The sequence below is a fragment of the Crocodylus porosus genome, unplaced genomic scaffold (genome assembly GCF_001723895.1).
Source record: "Crocodylus porosus isolate Cpor-Errol unplaced genomic scaffold, CroPor_comp1, whole genome shotgun sequence".
Lineage (NCBI taxonomy): Eukaryota > Metazoa > Chordata > Crocodylia > Crocodylidae > Crocodylus > Crocodylus porosus.
Window position 1 is genome coordinate 27,038,579 of NW_017728911.1, and position 15,998 is coordinate 27,054,576.

A 15,998-nucleotide genomic window follows, 5' to 3' on the forward strand; every position below is an offset into this window, starting at 1 on the left:
AAGCCAGCAGGGAGATGGCAACAGTGTTTATCACCACATCAGCAAAACAACAGCTTCTGTACATTAATTCAAACTCTTCTTAAACAGCTTACTGGCTGACCTGTTGATTAGCTCCAAAAAGCCCCAAGAGGTCACTGTTCTGTCTGACTGTCTCAGTGAAACTGGAGACATTCACACACAGACACCTCTCAGCATGAGCTAGCATACCACATACCTGGGGTCTGTGGGCGATGGGAGGGAGGGAGAGAGGGGATCCCTAGTTGTCCAGCAAGCAGTGAGGGGCTGTAGGGCAGGGAGAAGCCAGGCAGAACCTGCTGGACCTGCAGTATCTGAGGGAGCTCCAGCCAGGGAGCAGAGGGGAGGGGCCAGCCCTGCTGTGGAACAGAGAGCCCCGCCCAGCCCAGAGAGCATCCTGGGATGCTGGGGGAGTCTGGTATATCATAAACCAGCAAGGGGTCTGGGACAGATATTGCATAAACTGGTTTGAGCCAAATCAGTTAAATCTGATACTACATTCGACCAGGTTTATCTCAAACTGGTTTCAGCCATTTTCAAACTGGTATATATGCACTGAACATCTGTTCTGTTATAGGTTTAAACCAGTTTCTGATCACTTAAACCAGTTTATATGTAATGTCTGTCCTTAGCCTTAAAAATGCTTGTGCCTTGCTAAGTGTTATGTCCCTGCTTAACTGCAGCATTATTTTACATATTAGTTAGGGACAGCAGAAGACTATTTCATTGTCTTTTAGGTGGGAATGGTATGGCAAGTTTAAACTGAAATATAACGAAAAACAAAAATACTTTGGTCTTTGAAATTTGTGGAAGTCCACTGATGACAAAGGAGCACAAAATGAGAATCCAGCCCCTTGACTTTCACCTTATACTCTGCATGACACATCATTTAGAAGTTTGTTTTGTTTTGTTTTGTTTTTGGGGGAGGGGTTACAACTGAATCCACAGGAACTATCAGGTAACAATGTCCTCCCCTCAATCCTACTGATCTGTCAACAGACATTTGTCATCATGATGTAGTGCTTTTTGTTGGGGCTGTGTGAATAATTGATCCCCTCCCCCAGTTTGACTGAATCAAAAAAAAAAAATCTAAAAAATTAAATTGCGACAAACTAAAACAAACCTGAAGCATTTCATGTTGGCTGGAGGAAACGTGTAAATGCTCCAGTCACTGTGAAGGGAAATATTTGTTGTAGGCATATGTAAGGAAACCAAAGGGCTTGAGAAGGAGGTAGTAATGGCAGAAGATCTCAATGGATAATCTCAATGGATAACAGCTCAGTGTTTTATCCAACACCATTTGCCCATAGGACAGGAGACTCCCCATTCAGTTCCTTCTTCTACCTCAAGGGTTTTGCGTCTACATCTTCCACCTCTCAGGAGAGTGACCTTAGGGGCTTCGGGACCTCTCCCTCTTACTGAAATGGTTCCCCTTTGTATAACTGAGGGAATGCACACTGGAAAGAAGGCAGAAACCTAAGTGTCTCACTTAACCAGGTGAATGTTGTGAGGACCAGGCTAAAGTCACCCTCACTCCATCTCAGGGACTCATTAAGTATTTTATAGAAAGTGAAACAGGTGTCCTGTGTCAGCAAGACCCATTAAGAGCTTCCTACCTGATTGCCTGTGGAATATCTCATAACATGGTGGGGATATTCTATGTTAGAGGAGAGATATAGGTGAAAAGCAAGTGAGGCACAGGCAGGAACTGAACCATATCCTGGGTGAGAGTGCTCCAATCAGAGAAATAAAAAATAAAGATAAAAAGGGAATGTCATCACCTGTTTTTTTTTTCCTGAACGTGGCTCCCCTGACCTCAAGTTTTTTCAGCCAAACCTATTTAGCAAATAACCTGAATTCACAAATGGCAATAAGATGCCCTAAGCTCCAATTCACCTGGCTCAGTTTACTTGCATCTCACAGTCATGTTCTTGCTCCGTGCCCTGTCTAAACTTAGGGAGCATAAGTCAGAGGAGGTCTCCACTTCTTACTCATGCATCTCCTCTTACAGTTAGGTTAAATTAGTTTCTTTTCATTAAAGACCTGCATGTTTTCCCAATTTGCCTCTAGTCAGTTGTATATCTGACACTGAATGCAAGAGGAACAAAATTATATTTAAAACTCAATTGCTGAGGGGTGGCATTAGGCTACATTTTAATTTGGCCATTAACAAGCATGAGTGAACAAGGTATGGATAACTGAGTATGATGTGCTTAATACTCTCAGCCCCCCAAGCAAGTAGATGAGAGTTTGGAGGGTACCATGGGCAGGGTAGCAATCCTACTTTTGCTACGCTAGCACACACCCAGCGAAGGGATAGCAAAGGAGGCGGTGACATTTTCTCATTGTGTTGCTCATGGCTAGTGAAGCATATTGCCACAAAGCATACCTATTACATTATCTTTATTGAGAAGACATCAACTTCTAATTAATGCATGGGAAAGCTGCTTTGTAGAGAGGGAAAATTTTGATCCAATATTCTACATTCCCAAAGTCTGTGGAGCTCCCCGTGTGAGGAAAGAACGTACCAGGGTTGCAGAGGACTGCAGGTGCGGTCCACCGCAAGGTTCTGAGAGAATTTTGACTGCTTTCTCCATAACGTGTTAACAAAAGTAAACTTGGCTGAACATTTATATCAGGTGTTCATGACATTCAGAGTTTAAAATAAAGAGAAGGGGGAAAAAAATGCTGAACCGTGCATGTGTTTCACCATGCCACGAGCAGAGCAAAATGGGAGAAAATGGGTCAGATAAATATTTCACAGGAAAAAAAATAAACCAGTCAACCATCTGTGATAACACACTTAAGCAGTTTTCAAGTAAGAAATTCACTGAGAAGATTACTGGGAAAAAACCACCACACAACTCATGTATTCACGTTTTCATGCATACCCAAACTCCTCCTGAAAATCCATTTGAAATGGTGTTTGCTGGACTCCTCATATTATTAAAATGTAGCATGCCCACCTCAAAGAACGGAGGTCAAGGTGCAGCCTTCTGAAAAAATACTAACTTTCACATACAAATGCTGAAATTAGTGAAGTGACTTTAATTATCCAACTAATTATCATCCCATACATTTCCCATTAGTAGAATCAACTGAAACAAAGACTCTGGATCACTGGCTCATTAAAGTGGGGTATGAGGTACTTTATGAACTGATTTATCCAGTTCTAATTTGTTCCAACACTTAGGATTTTATTTTTCCAGTAACAGCCCTGGAGACTGCAACAACACAACATTTTCTGCATATTACTCTTTGGAATAAATGAATGAGATAAAAATAGATCCTGCATTGAAATTATGATCATTTAAGAGGCAGGTTACCTTGGTGCATCTTATCTCTTGGAAGACATACTGGCTTCTATATCACAGTGATAATATTCAGTGTTTCTTTGGGTAGCAAGGGAATTACACACTTGGCCTCTCTAAGATCAAGGGCTTCATTTCTATACAACAACAGTGGCAAAATCTGGCCTGCAGGCTAAATCTGGCCTGCCAGCCTATTCAATCCGGCCCACGGGGCCTTTAAAAATTTTAGAAAATTAATTTATAGCTGCCCATGGCTGCCTGTCAAAGATGACAGGCAGTCAGCGGCAGCAGGACCCAGCAGGAGCCTGTGGCTGAGCAACAAAGCTAGCCCAGCTCCACCCATGTCCCCCACCCCCAGCCCCCAACCAGAAGCCTCTGAAGCTTCTGGCCCTGTGCCCCTAGAGCTGTTCCCCCTCCCTCTGTCTGAGTGGAAAATAAAGTAAGATTGGACGGAGGGAGTGGCTGGAAGTGGTGGTTGCAGGGAGCGGTGGGGGCTGCATGGAGTGGCACGGTGGCAGGGGGCCCATGGGGAGCACTGCAGGAAATGGCAGCTGTAGAGAGTGGTGGGACCCACGTGGTGCACAGCAGGTGACAAAGCCACAGCAGGCATCAGAGCCATGGTGGTCCCCAGCAGGCAGCGGGGCTGTGGCAGGCCCCAGGAGGCAATGCGGTGGGCCCCGATGGGTGGCAGAGCCACGGGTAGGCCCCAGCGGGTGAGGGGGCTGGAGTGGGCCCCAGCAGGCAGCAGAGCCATCATGGGTCCTAGCACTTGGTGAGGGTTGCAGTGGGTGGCAGAGCAGTAGCAGGCAGCAGGCCCCAGCAGGTGACAGAGCTGTAGCCAGGCCCCAGTAAGTGGCGGGAGCCAGTAGGTGGCAGAGCCGCAGCGGGACCCGGCAAGTGGTAAAGCCACAGTGGGTGGCGGGACCTGGTAGGTGGCAGAACCCCAGTGGGCAGTGGGGCCACAGCAGACCCCTGCGGGTAGCACAGCAGGCCCCGACAGGCAGCAGAGCCACAGCCAGGTCCCAGTGGGCAGTGGGGAGGCAGCAGGCCACAGGAGGTGGCAGAGCCACAGCAGGAGGTGGGCCCCAGTGGGTGGCAGAGCCATGGCCAGGACCCGGCGGGCAGACCCACTACGGGGGCGGGCTGCAATGGGTGGCAGAGCCGCAGCCAGGCCAAGGCAGGACCCAGTGGGCAGCAGCAGTGCAAGCGGAGTGGGCAGCATAGCCATGGGGGGCTCTGACAGATGGAGCCATGGTGAGTGGCAGGGTTGTGGCAGGCAGCGGAGTCACAGCAGGGCTGTGGTAGGTGGTGAGTCCTAGCAAGGGCCACAGGGAGCACTGCAGGAAGCGGGGGGGTGGGGGCAGGGTGCAGGAGGCAAGCCTGCAGGAGGGAATGCAGGGAAGGTAGTGGCGGGCAGAAACATGGAGCCTGTGCAAGTGCCATGGGACTGGCAGAGACGCAGGGTGGGGTTGCAGAAGCACAGAGCCTGGGCATGGGGTCTGCCTGGCTGCATAGTGTGAGGCTCACATGTAGTGTGTTAGAGCTGCACGCTATGGAGCTGGCAGCCTGGCCCTGGCTCTCTCTCCCAGCACACACCCAGCCACCATACCCACACCCCACCGTGCACGCGCACGCGCACACACACACACACACACTCTTCCCAACAACACCGCCATTTATATCCCCTTGCTGCCCACACAAAACGCACAGTACAGCTGTATTTTAAGCTATTATGCAGGCACCTCTAGATACACTTTTTGTAAACACAGAAATCGGTAGAAAAATATTTTAAAATAAAATTAAAATAGGTTATAGTAGATGTTTTGTGTGTGTATGTATTTTTGTGTGTGTGTGTGTGGGTATATAAATATACATACCTTTTTCACAGTTTCCAGATCACAGCACCCTTCCTCCCAAAAGGAGTACTTCCAGCGCAAGGGGAGGGACTTCCAGTGACAAAGGTCAGGGGCTAGGAGGTCAGAGTTCCAGTCCCAAAAAGTGACCAGGGGTGGGGCAACAAGGGGCATCAAGGGGCAGGGCTACCCATGCGGCCCTCGACAGCTTCCCAAAACTTGGTAAGTGGCCCTCCGCCCAAAATAGTTGCCCTCCCCTGCTATATAAACAACGCTCAAACATACATTCTCTCAACTTCATCCACGAAAGTTCACTGAAGTCAATGGGTTTATAAAGCAGATTTTGGCTCACGGCTCTACATTAGGACATGTGGAACATTGACTTTCAGCAGAAGCAGTAAGCCTGTTCCTGAAATTCTGCACACAGAATATATTAAACCTTTCCTGCCCTGCCTTTGGCATCCCTGGGGGCCACAAATTGGAAGGAAGGAAGAGAAAAATCACATAGTGGGACAGGTCTCATCTCTATAAGCATCTCTGCTTGGTTACCTGTGGTAGCAAACGGTGTTAGCTGAATCAATAAAAGTATGAAGAAATATCTGAAAATATTTAGGACAGACTCATTTCCGTTCACTTGCAGTTTGCAAGAGGGATGCCCAAGAGGTTAATATCAACCACTGCCAAATGGGCATAGATCTCATTCTGAGCTCTTGCCTAATGATGCACATAATTTGTCATGCTCATTCATTGTCCTAAGAATATCAGGTGGAAGATATACTTACGTTTCTCTCTCTAAAACTAGAAAGCCAACTACCAGACAGTCTAAAGCTAAAAGGCACTAAAAAGCTAAAAGCTTCAATGCGTGGAATTAACTAAGTTCAAAGGCTATCTCCAGTGTAGCAATTTTCCTGCTACAGGACAAGCAGTTCATAACCTGGAGGCAGCTTTTCATTGGAACATCAGCAACTGCAACTGGCTGGGGCATATGGAAATTATTACACTTTAGCATTCTTTTAATTATATAATATGCCCAAAGGATCATGAAAGCACATGAACTTTGCTGAAAAACATGCTGATTTGGTAGTGTTGATCACATGAGCCAAAAATCTCCCCCAGATTTCACAATTAAAATAGGATAAGATGCCTTACCAAGCATGGCTATTTTCTACAGAGATCTAAATCTAAATACTCAGCATTCACATTCATCATTTTTATATATCTTATAAAATAACATGGGTCCTGTAAGTCCCAATAGCCCTCATCTTGACCAAACAGGGATAAAGTTAGCCATTTACCTTCTGGTTTTAAATGCTTCAGACCCCTGGAATCACAGGTTTGACAGTCCTGTTTTAGGCCTTTATGCATCAAAGGATGATCAGCCAAGGATCCCAGAAAGGGAGTTTGCAGGAGGAAAGGGGAAATAAAATATTGCCACTAAAAATAAGATAGCACACTGTAAGCAGCATACCACCTCTTTGGTCTGCAACTAGCCCTGACAAACACAGACACTGACACACCAAACACTGCAGAATAGAATCACAAAGCAGCTTCACAAGTGCTTTTGATTTGGCTGATTGTCTCAGTGACATTTATCTAAACAAACCAGAACTTTAAGGTGTTCCCTAGCCTGAAACTGACACTTAAAAGAAGGCGGAAATCTACAGAAACTCTCTCTTTGGCCACACCTGATAAAATTCATAAAAGTCCATCTTCAGAGTCACTTCTGAGTCCCATAATAACATTCAAAGAAAACATCCAGAGGCATCCACCGTATTGTATTTTCTGTTGTAAAACTTTTGATCTACTCTGAATTTCAGGCTCTGGAATTTATTCTGCAACAGGTTTTTCTCTTGAATAACCTAACCTGATACTAAACTTCTACAGGACCTAGAAAAAAAAAATCACAGTTATGATGACATGTTGTAGAGTTATTCAGTAAAGAAAAGCTCTCTCTCTGGTGCATGTATGTATTAACTTTTTGTTTTCCATTTACTAAATATTCATTTTTATCATCAACAGCAGCATGGTACCAAGGGAGCCCCTACCAAACTGTCCATATTCTAAACAAAGTAGGAACTACTAGAATCAAATTTTCAAACAACCTTAAGCTAGTTTCTGAATATATTTATCTACTTTTGCATATACAGTACTACCAAACAAGGGTTTCATCGAGCTCTCAGTGAAATCAATGAGAGTCACTTCACTGACTTCAGAAGAAACTGGATGATCCAGAGTACAGGAATTTGAACATAAACAATATCTGCGGATGGAGAATGCAATTAGAACATTGATGCCAAGGTGAACGGGGGGCCTATGTCATAGCAAAGCCTGACTCAAGTTTTCCATTATAAGCTTATTTGCCTAAAGCTATTCCTTACATTCTTCTCTCATGGTACTGTTTACTGTTTGTTGAGTACTGACCATGTGTTTGGTGGTGTTCAAAACAATATCTCCCTTACCTCCTCCCCAACAATCTTCTAGCACACAATGCTGGATTCCTATCCTGCTTTTGCCGTTACGTATTTTTTTTCTATTTTATACATGATCTGACCCGATTTCCAACATCTGAATCATACGTGTGTATGTGTACAAACTCTGCTTGGTAACAGGATTCTTTGTAATTGGACAGGAAACTAAGTCTGAATGCCTCCATTGAAGCCATCATCATATAGCAACCTCACTGCTTCAGATCCCAAGAAGCCCAGGCTCCAAGCCATCTCTCTGCCATACTACCTTGTTGGGCTTATTACTTCCATAATACTAAAGAAAAGTTTGTATGCACAAATCTGACACAGAAAAATATTTCCTTTATTCTAAAAGGGCCCACCAGGTCAACTCTAGCTAAGGGCCTGTCATTGTTTCCATTATGAAGTTCTACTTTCTCTTGCAGTTATAAAACTGGACTGTAAAAATATGCGCCAAGTTCCAATTTGGCGTGTAAGTTCTTAGCCCAGAAGTAAAGTCAGTTCATATATTTTAAGCTAGCAACTAATTTGACTTAATCAGTTGTAAGACACAGGAGTGCAAATAAATATAGAAATTTTCTGGTTTTAATAATTTGTTTTCTTGCAGTTTAAACCAGCCTCATATCTAGAATGTAATGCGGCTAACCATGAGCTTGATTCTCATCTCACACAAGTTTCATAGGTACATAACTCTGACTTCCATGCTTAGTCTGCACTTACAATGGTGTCAGATGAGAATTAGGCCCCATTCAAACAGAAAGCAAATCAAGCTTCTGTTATCACAGTTTCATTTTTGTCCAGACAATTGATTGTACCTGCAAAATTGGTTATATGTCTGTTTAGTACAGGCAGCCATTTGAAACTAAAACAGATTTCTTAATGATGTGAGTAGGCAGGATGGAGCATGTTCAATTTTCTAGGTGTAATACTGCACATAAATATGGGGGAGAATCTAAAGACTGGCTATAAATTCAGTCCTTAAACAATGAAGTTAGATCAGATAGTCTCTGATCTAGTTGTGTAATTTACAGTGATAACACATGGCAATCATATCCTTATCTGATGTCGCATCAAAGAAAGTGCAGAAAATGGAATTTTGCCCCTCATTTTTCTTGCAAAAGCAGTTATTTCCCATGAACAAGAGCGATTTTGGAAATGTTTTCTATGGACCAAACTAAGAGGGACTTCTCAATTATAATGAAATAGATCATCCAAAGCATCATCTTAACATTAAACTATGAGGAGCTGGATTAACACTTTCCCAGAATACTGGCAGGGATTTTCATCTGGAATATTTCTTAAGGGGACCTGCCTCTTTTAAGAAACACAATGCCCACATTTCAGAATATGAACTCCTAAAGTAAAAAATAAAACAAAATACATCCAAATTCAATTAACGTGATTAAATTTTTTTGCTTACTGTCTTTCCTTTCCTTTCGCAGCCAAATCCAGGACAAGAAAACAGGTAACCAGACTCCTCAACCTGTCTGGCCTTATACTCTGTCTCACCATCCACATAATCAAATTTTTGAAAAAGGTTAGCTGTTCTGAGGTACAAATTAGGACATTATTTTTTCAGATGCACTTGATGTATCAGCTTGTATTAGATTCAGACCAAAGGGGTCCATTAAAAGACCAGCAAGTATTAGAAGTACAAATGCCTCAAAGCACTTTTTTGGTGATAACTTTTATTGTACCAACTAGAGATGGGAGAGCTGTTAGACAAGTTTTCAAGCACCAAATTCCATGCCTCAGGTCTGGGAACACAGTAGATAGAGCCTCAGCCAAATATCAGATAATACAACATTCTTGTGTTTTTTGATATTTAAAAGGCAGTAAAGAATTTTCTATCATTTACAAAAAACTCCCACTCTGCTTTTAAAGTGACAAGGTTCCCCTGCAGCCAATTTACCTGGATAATTAAGGATTCCCTCCTCATGGGAAAAACTTCTGTATGATCTTCTGCCTTATACACTTCTCTCAGCTGCCTCACTTTTAAGGGGCAAGGCCCGGGGAAAAGATCTGTTGTCTGCAGTCTACCAGGTCAGATCCCTTGGAATATACCAGTAGGTAGCTGGGTCTAACCTAGAACAGCCCTAAAATTACACCCCAGGACAAACTGGCCATAGAATCAGTCAGGGATCCCTTAGCCAGGCTAATCCTATCTTGGATACATCATGGGATCTAATTCACAGAAGTACAAGGAGTATATCAAGATAATCATAATGGTCCAGCACACAAAACACTTTCATCACTGTAATTACACACAAATGTAAATGACACAGGGATCAGGACCAGACATGCTATCGGCCTATTCCAGCATAGCATATGTTATTATGGTTATAGCTGTTATTATGGTGCCTTGCTTGAGTAAGCTGCTGGCGCATAACATTTATACCTGTATAATTTTACCTCTTATTGTTCCCTAGGTAAGCCTGAACTAGCCTGAGCAAAGTTGACCTAGTATCAACCTCACAAGTTTATAGATTATAGACACCTGAAAAACTAATCACCATGTTTTTTTCATCCTTAGCAACATAAAAACTGTTTGGGAAAATTAAACTGAGATAGCTTTGTGTGGAAATTTGTTCTGCATTATTGCATTTTAAAGAAAGTATCTTCTGCTACTGCTTCCCAGTACCTTTTTAAAGAGGGTACTTGTGTTTCGTAGTTATTTTTCAGCAACTATACTTTGATTGTTTTCTTATTCTTCAAGCCTGCCCCTGCTACATACCTATTTTACATACTACTCATATTGGAAAAGCACTCAGAGACCCTGATCAGGATCGAGACCCCATCAAGTTGTGTCCTGTATAAGCATTCTACAAAATTAGCCCCGGCTTCTATAGAAGGACCTACTAGCGCAGGCCCTTATACTTAAGCACCTCAAACTTTTTCAATGCATCCTGGTATAACAGCTGGCGATTAAAATTTGCATCAACTCCATATGAAGCAGTGACTCATTTTTCTCATTTGCAGGCTTCCAAGAACAAGGATGGAAGGGCTTCCAAGATGGAGAGCCATCTCAAGTGGTGTCCCTCAGGGATCGGTGCTTGGGCCCGTGCTCTTTAACATCTTTATCCATGACTTGGATGAGGGAGTGGAAAGCACAATGATTAAGTTTGCAGAAGACGCCAAGCTGTGGGGAAATGGGGACACATCGAGGACAGGGTAAGGATCCAGAATGACCTTGACAGCCTGGTCCTATGGACTGAATGCAATCAGATGAGGTTCAACAGGGACAAGTGCCAGGTCCTTCATCTGGGCAGGAAGAACCCTCATCATAACTATACAATGAGTGGTGATCCCCTGGTTGACACTGCATCTGAAAGGGACCTGGGGGTGACAAATTGATCAGAAGATGAATATGAGCCAACAGTGCAATGAAGTCACCAGCAGGGCAAACAGAACTGTGGCGGGCATCAGCTGATGAGTTGCCCATAGATCCACAGAGGTGATCCTCCCCCTCTATTCGGCACTGGTGAGGCCACAGCTGAGTACTGTGCCCAGTTCGGGGCACCGCACTTCAAGAATGATGTGGGTAAGCTCAGAAGGGTACAGAGAAGGGCCACCTATATGATCAGGGGCCTGGAGGATAGGCCCTGTGAGGACCAGACTCCAAGAACTGGGTCTGTTCAGTCTAAGTAAGAGAAGACTGAGAGGTGACTTGATAGCTGCCTACAAGTACGTTAGGGGCAAACACCAAGATCTAGGGGAGCAACTCTTCAGAAAGGCACCTCTTGGGAGGACGAGGTCCAGTGGACCCAAGCTAGTTGAGGGCAAATTTAGGCTGGACATAAAGGAAAAACTTCTTTTCCATAAGGGTATCTAGAATCTGGAATACACTCCCAGCAGAGGTGGTGGAATTGCCATCCCTGGGTGTTCACAAGGAGGCTGGACAAGCACCTTGCTGAACTCATTTGAGTGCAACTACCTTCTGCTCATGGCAGGGGACTGGACTTGATGATCTTACAGGTCTCTTCTGGTCTTACTAGTCTATGATTCTAACAAAAAAGAAAAAACAATATTATGATATTACTTTTCCAAATTTCTGCCTGTCTCAGAATTTTCTCACTCAAAATGTCCACACAAGTGCCTTCTGAAGGGAGCAGAACTTATCACTATCACCAGGCTTCTGTTCTTACTTTTTCTAGCTCATCTTGATCCATACATATACTTCTCAGTTTGGCTTTCCTGTTGCTACAATGTGTTATCAATTACTGCACTATAAACAAGTAGGCAACTGTTCCATTCCTAGGAAAGAAAAAAAAGAGTCTCTATGGATATGAAACAACATAAATTTAACCAGCTTTTCCTTTACATATAAAGCTAAAAATAGTTAGCTGATTCTCAAGGAAAAGTAAGAACAAAAAAGAGAAATGACCATCTTTACCCTTGTAATTGCTTTAGACTGTTTCATTATAGCCAACTATATGATGCCCTTTCCTGTGACAGCTCTAATATCAGGTCGTCTGTGAACCTTAGCATATCGCATGCACATTTGATTGACAATGAATTGACAACCTGCCCTGTCATGGCTTGGAAGACCATAAAAGATGCAAAACTAACAATTCAATCACTTTGGTAGGTTGTTTTTCCTAGTCTAGTCCTAGAAAAATCAATCCTATTTCTCTCTTCCATACTGGCTTTCATATACCATATTTACTTATATACCACATACATCTTTTCCCTGAAAATTAGTTTTTGAAAATTGGTGTTCAGTCTTAAGCAGGGAAGCTGGTTTTCTGCCCAAAATAGAAGCACCGAGACACTGACATGGCTTCCTTCCCTTGCTTCCAGAAGCTGCAGGAGGGAGGAGTATTGCTGAGCAGGGACAGATCCAGGGGGGTGCAGTCATATCTCCTTTTAAGTTCCTGAACCACCCAGAGTTTAAATCCAACTGCCAGGCAGAAACAGTGGCAGTTCTATTTAGGTGGCTGCTATACAAGTCAATTGTCTTCATGGCCATTATAATCTACCTCATTCCTGTTAATCTCTCTTCATTCAACAGGTATTAATGACTCTCTCCTTCTTTTGATGTTCCACTAATAAAGCTATCCTCTCTTCAGCAGTTTAACTACCCCTGGCCTCTTCTGTTTTACAACCCTGCAGATTGTTTTTAGCTCTCTTCAAAATCTGAGATCAGCCCATGGAGTCCACTCTTCAACAGCAGCAACAATTTCAGCTTTTGGCTGAGCAACCAAGAGCTGCTGACAACTGGGCTGTAAAAGAGTTAAGCTGTAGCTTCCTCCGGAGCAAGAAAGAGAGCGGGACCAAGTAAAAGATGAGGCGCTGTCCTTGCTCTATGCTGCCATAACTCCAGAAGAATCTTTTCTCCTTCCTCCTGCATTCCAAAAAAACCAGGATGATTATTTGGGGGTACATAGTACACACCTCATTTTCTCACGTACCATCTACTCGTGTCGGCAACTTCAGAAGAGCTGGGGGGGGACAGGGGAAGTAAGAGGCACTGGCAGAGTTGGGTGCAGTGGGTGGGGAATGAGGGGCACCTGCAGGGCCGGGGGCTGTGACTTGGGAGTGAGGGGCCTGGACCTGCATTCTGTGAGCAAAGGGGGCAGGGGAAGCTCTGATTTTTCATGATAAAAACCCCCAAAATCAAATATGAAAATGTATAGGTATTTAGAATGTATTTTGTTATAGTGACTGAGGCACTGGCAGGCTTCCAAACTGCTTTGAAATTGTAAATATATCGAGAAAACATTGTGTTCAGCTGATACCTATATGAAGTGTTGTTTCATTTTAATCACAGATTCGAGGGTTTTTATCAGAGGATTTGTGATGTTTTTTTTATCAGAGAAAACCAGGATCCCTGATCATTGCCAACAGCTGCTATCTTCACATACCAAGTCCCAACAATATGCTAATAATACTCTGCATTCGTATCATATGGTACCACTCACATGGCAGATACCAGAGATGTAATGTGACACTGAATATTCCTCTGATGCCAACAGTGTCAGTATTCCCAAACATCAACAGGTGAGGGAGGAGGAATTTACAGGACAGAGGAAACGAACACTTAAAGGGAGTGAGAGTATCAAAAATCATAACATTTCACTAAACTTTCACCTGAAAATCCCTCTGTTTCCCTAAATGGCCCCTCTGCTCAGCAGCTGCTGGTTATGGAGGGATGTGGATTTTCCTGCTGCCTGTGGTGAACTGCACTTCTAGTAGGAAAGTCAAACAAGCAGCTGGCTGGTTTGCAGTTGGCTTCTCTTTCAAGCCCTGCATTGCCCTTTGTTCTGAATAAAACCTTGGAAAGTAGAGAGGCTTGGGGACTGCCCGGATCGTTACATAAACACTGGCTTGAGGGAAACTCACTTGTCTGCCTGATTTCTCTTAAAAAGCGTTAATTAATTCATTCATTGTTTCAATTCACCAGTACGGAAGTTACAACCTGCTGCTCAATTTGGGGTTGGCTTATGGTATGGGGTGTCAGGGGTCAAGGTGCGCTGCAAAACTACTATCCACAGAATAGGAATATCAAAAAGCAAAAGAATGGCTCTTCAATAGCCACAGGATGCCATTTTGTACACAGAGCAAGTTTGATTTGACAGTCTTGATGGCAGATGGGCTTATCTTGGTAGGGTAGACTGCAGAATTCAAAAATACAACTTTAACTTGAGGAGTCTGTCATTGTCCGTACAGTGTACAGCACAGTAGTTTTAATGCAACAGTTGATAAATTCCACCAGTGACGTCACAAAACAAACAGAACCCAGAACCCACACTAAAGATGAGTGAATATCTGACAGTGACTGTCACCTGCTAGCCATTTTATTTTATTTTTTAAAAAAAAACCTCCTTAATGATCACCTCACCTGCAATGCATGTGCAAGCAACATGTGTGCAATGAAATGTCAAGTGTGTACATTCAATTCTCAGGGCTGCATATAAAAATCAAGCTGTTGGACATCCTTCCATCTGTTTAGATGCTCGATATGCTAAATTGTTATGATCCTGTGAAGGAACTGGGCCTACAGCTTGTGGTCCAGCACAGGTTGGAAGAAACTAAGAACTACTTTTCTCAGCACTCACTTGCAGTAGCTCCAGGCACCCTAAAAAGACCTTTTCTATAACCAGCATGCTCCCTGCTATTCCAAAAACTGAGTCAGGAAGGGCAATACAGAACTTGCTACATTGGTTTTATGCCAGCTGATAACTTCCTTACACTAGGAAAATGCTCAACTGTCCATGTAGGGCAAACCAAAGACACTGTTCGTGGTGATCTGTGACTCAAAGGGATCTCATCCAAAAGCATTCAGTTTTTTAATATTATTTTCTTTGTGCAAAGGCAGGTTTAATGAAATATAAAGCCTGTGATTAAAAGTGAATGCATCTATGAAAACCTAGATTTTCAGGAGTTGCTCAGCATGGGCCTAACATTGTTCCTGTTTGAACAGACACCAAGCAACTTTGAGGATTTGTAAAAATCCAAACCCAAGGGTTAAATGAGTGTCTGGGGTAACAGCTTCTTAATGGGAAATGCTCTGCAATAAATGCTGCGTGAGAGAGGAGCGTGCTCACTTGTGTCCTTAAACAGCACAGAAACAGAGCTACGTGACACTCAGCTGTTTTTGCTCCACACAGGTTCCAGCAAGCATTCACTTGGTTTTGATGCATGTGAATATTCACCACAAAGCTTTGCTTTGAGTTTCTCATTTGAAATCAAGCAAAACTCTGCCAAAACCACAGCACATCAAAACCACAGGAAACCATGACTTTGGCTCAGTTTTGATATGGAAGCCAGAAACACAGTGCACAGGTTCAATCAAAACTGGGGCACAGTCCTTTTGGTTATGAAACACAGCAAAATTTCCAGCAAAACAAGTCAGTTCCTACGCAAGCAAAAGCTGTGAAAGTTTTGCCTGGTTTGGGGTTTTGTTCTAAATATTTTGCACGGCTCTAATCTAGCTTACATATTTTTTAACTATAAACACTGGATAAAAGGAATGAGAGTAGGCACCGATTAAAAAAAAAAAACACAACGAAAAACAATCCTCCAATTTTCTGCTTTTGAAGTTTCAGTTAAAATGGGATTTAACTCCATCTATTAGTTCTAGCACACTTCATTAATGAGAGCAACCTTGGTGGTACTCAGCCTTGGAGGCTTCAAAACCCACACAGTTTCATGTTGAAAATATGTCCATGTTTAAATTGCTTCACAAGGAGATAAAAAGCACATAACCTTTGTAAATCATGTATTATAAACTAATGGCAGCAAAGCCATATGTGAGTCCTAGCTGCCAAGCATTAGATCTTTTTCAATAGTATTCCTGTCAACAAACTGCAATAAACTTTTATGAAAGAAAAGGAAAAGAAGACTGGAAAATG

General features: G+C 43.2%; 1 protein-coding gene across 2 annotated transcripts in view; it reads right to left on the reverse strand.

The window, feature by feature from the left end:
* Nucleotides 1-15,998, reverse strand: part of ARNT2 (aryl hydrocarbon receptor nuclear translocator 2) — a 160,219-nt gene that overhangs the window by 84,942 nt on the left and 59,279 nt on the right. The gene's annotated exons all lie outside the window — the stretch shown is intronic.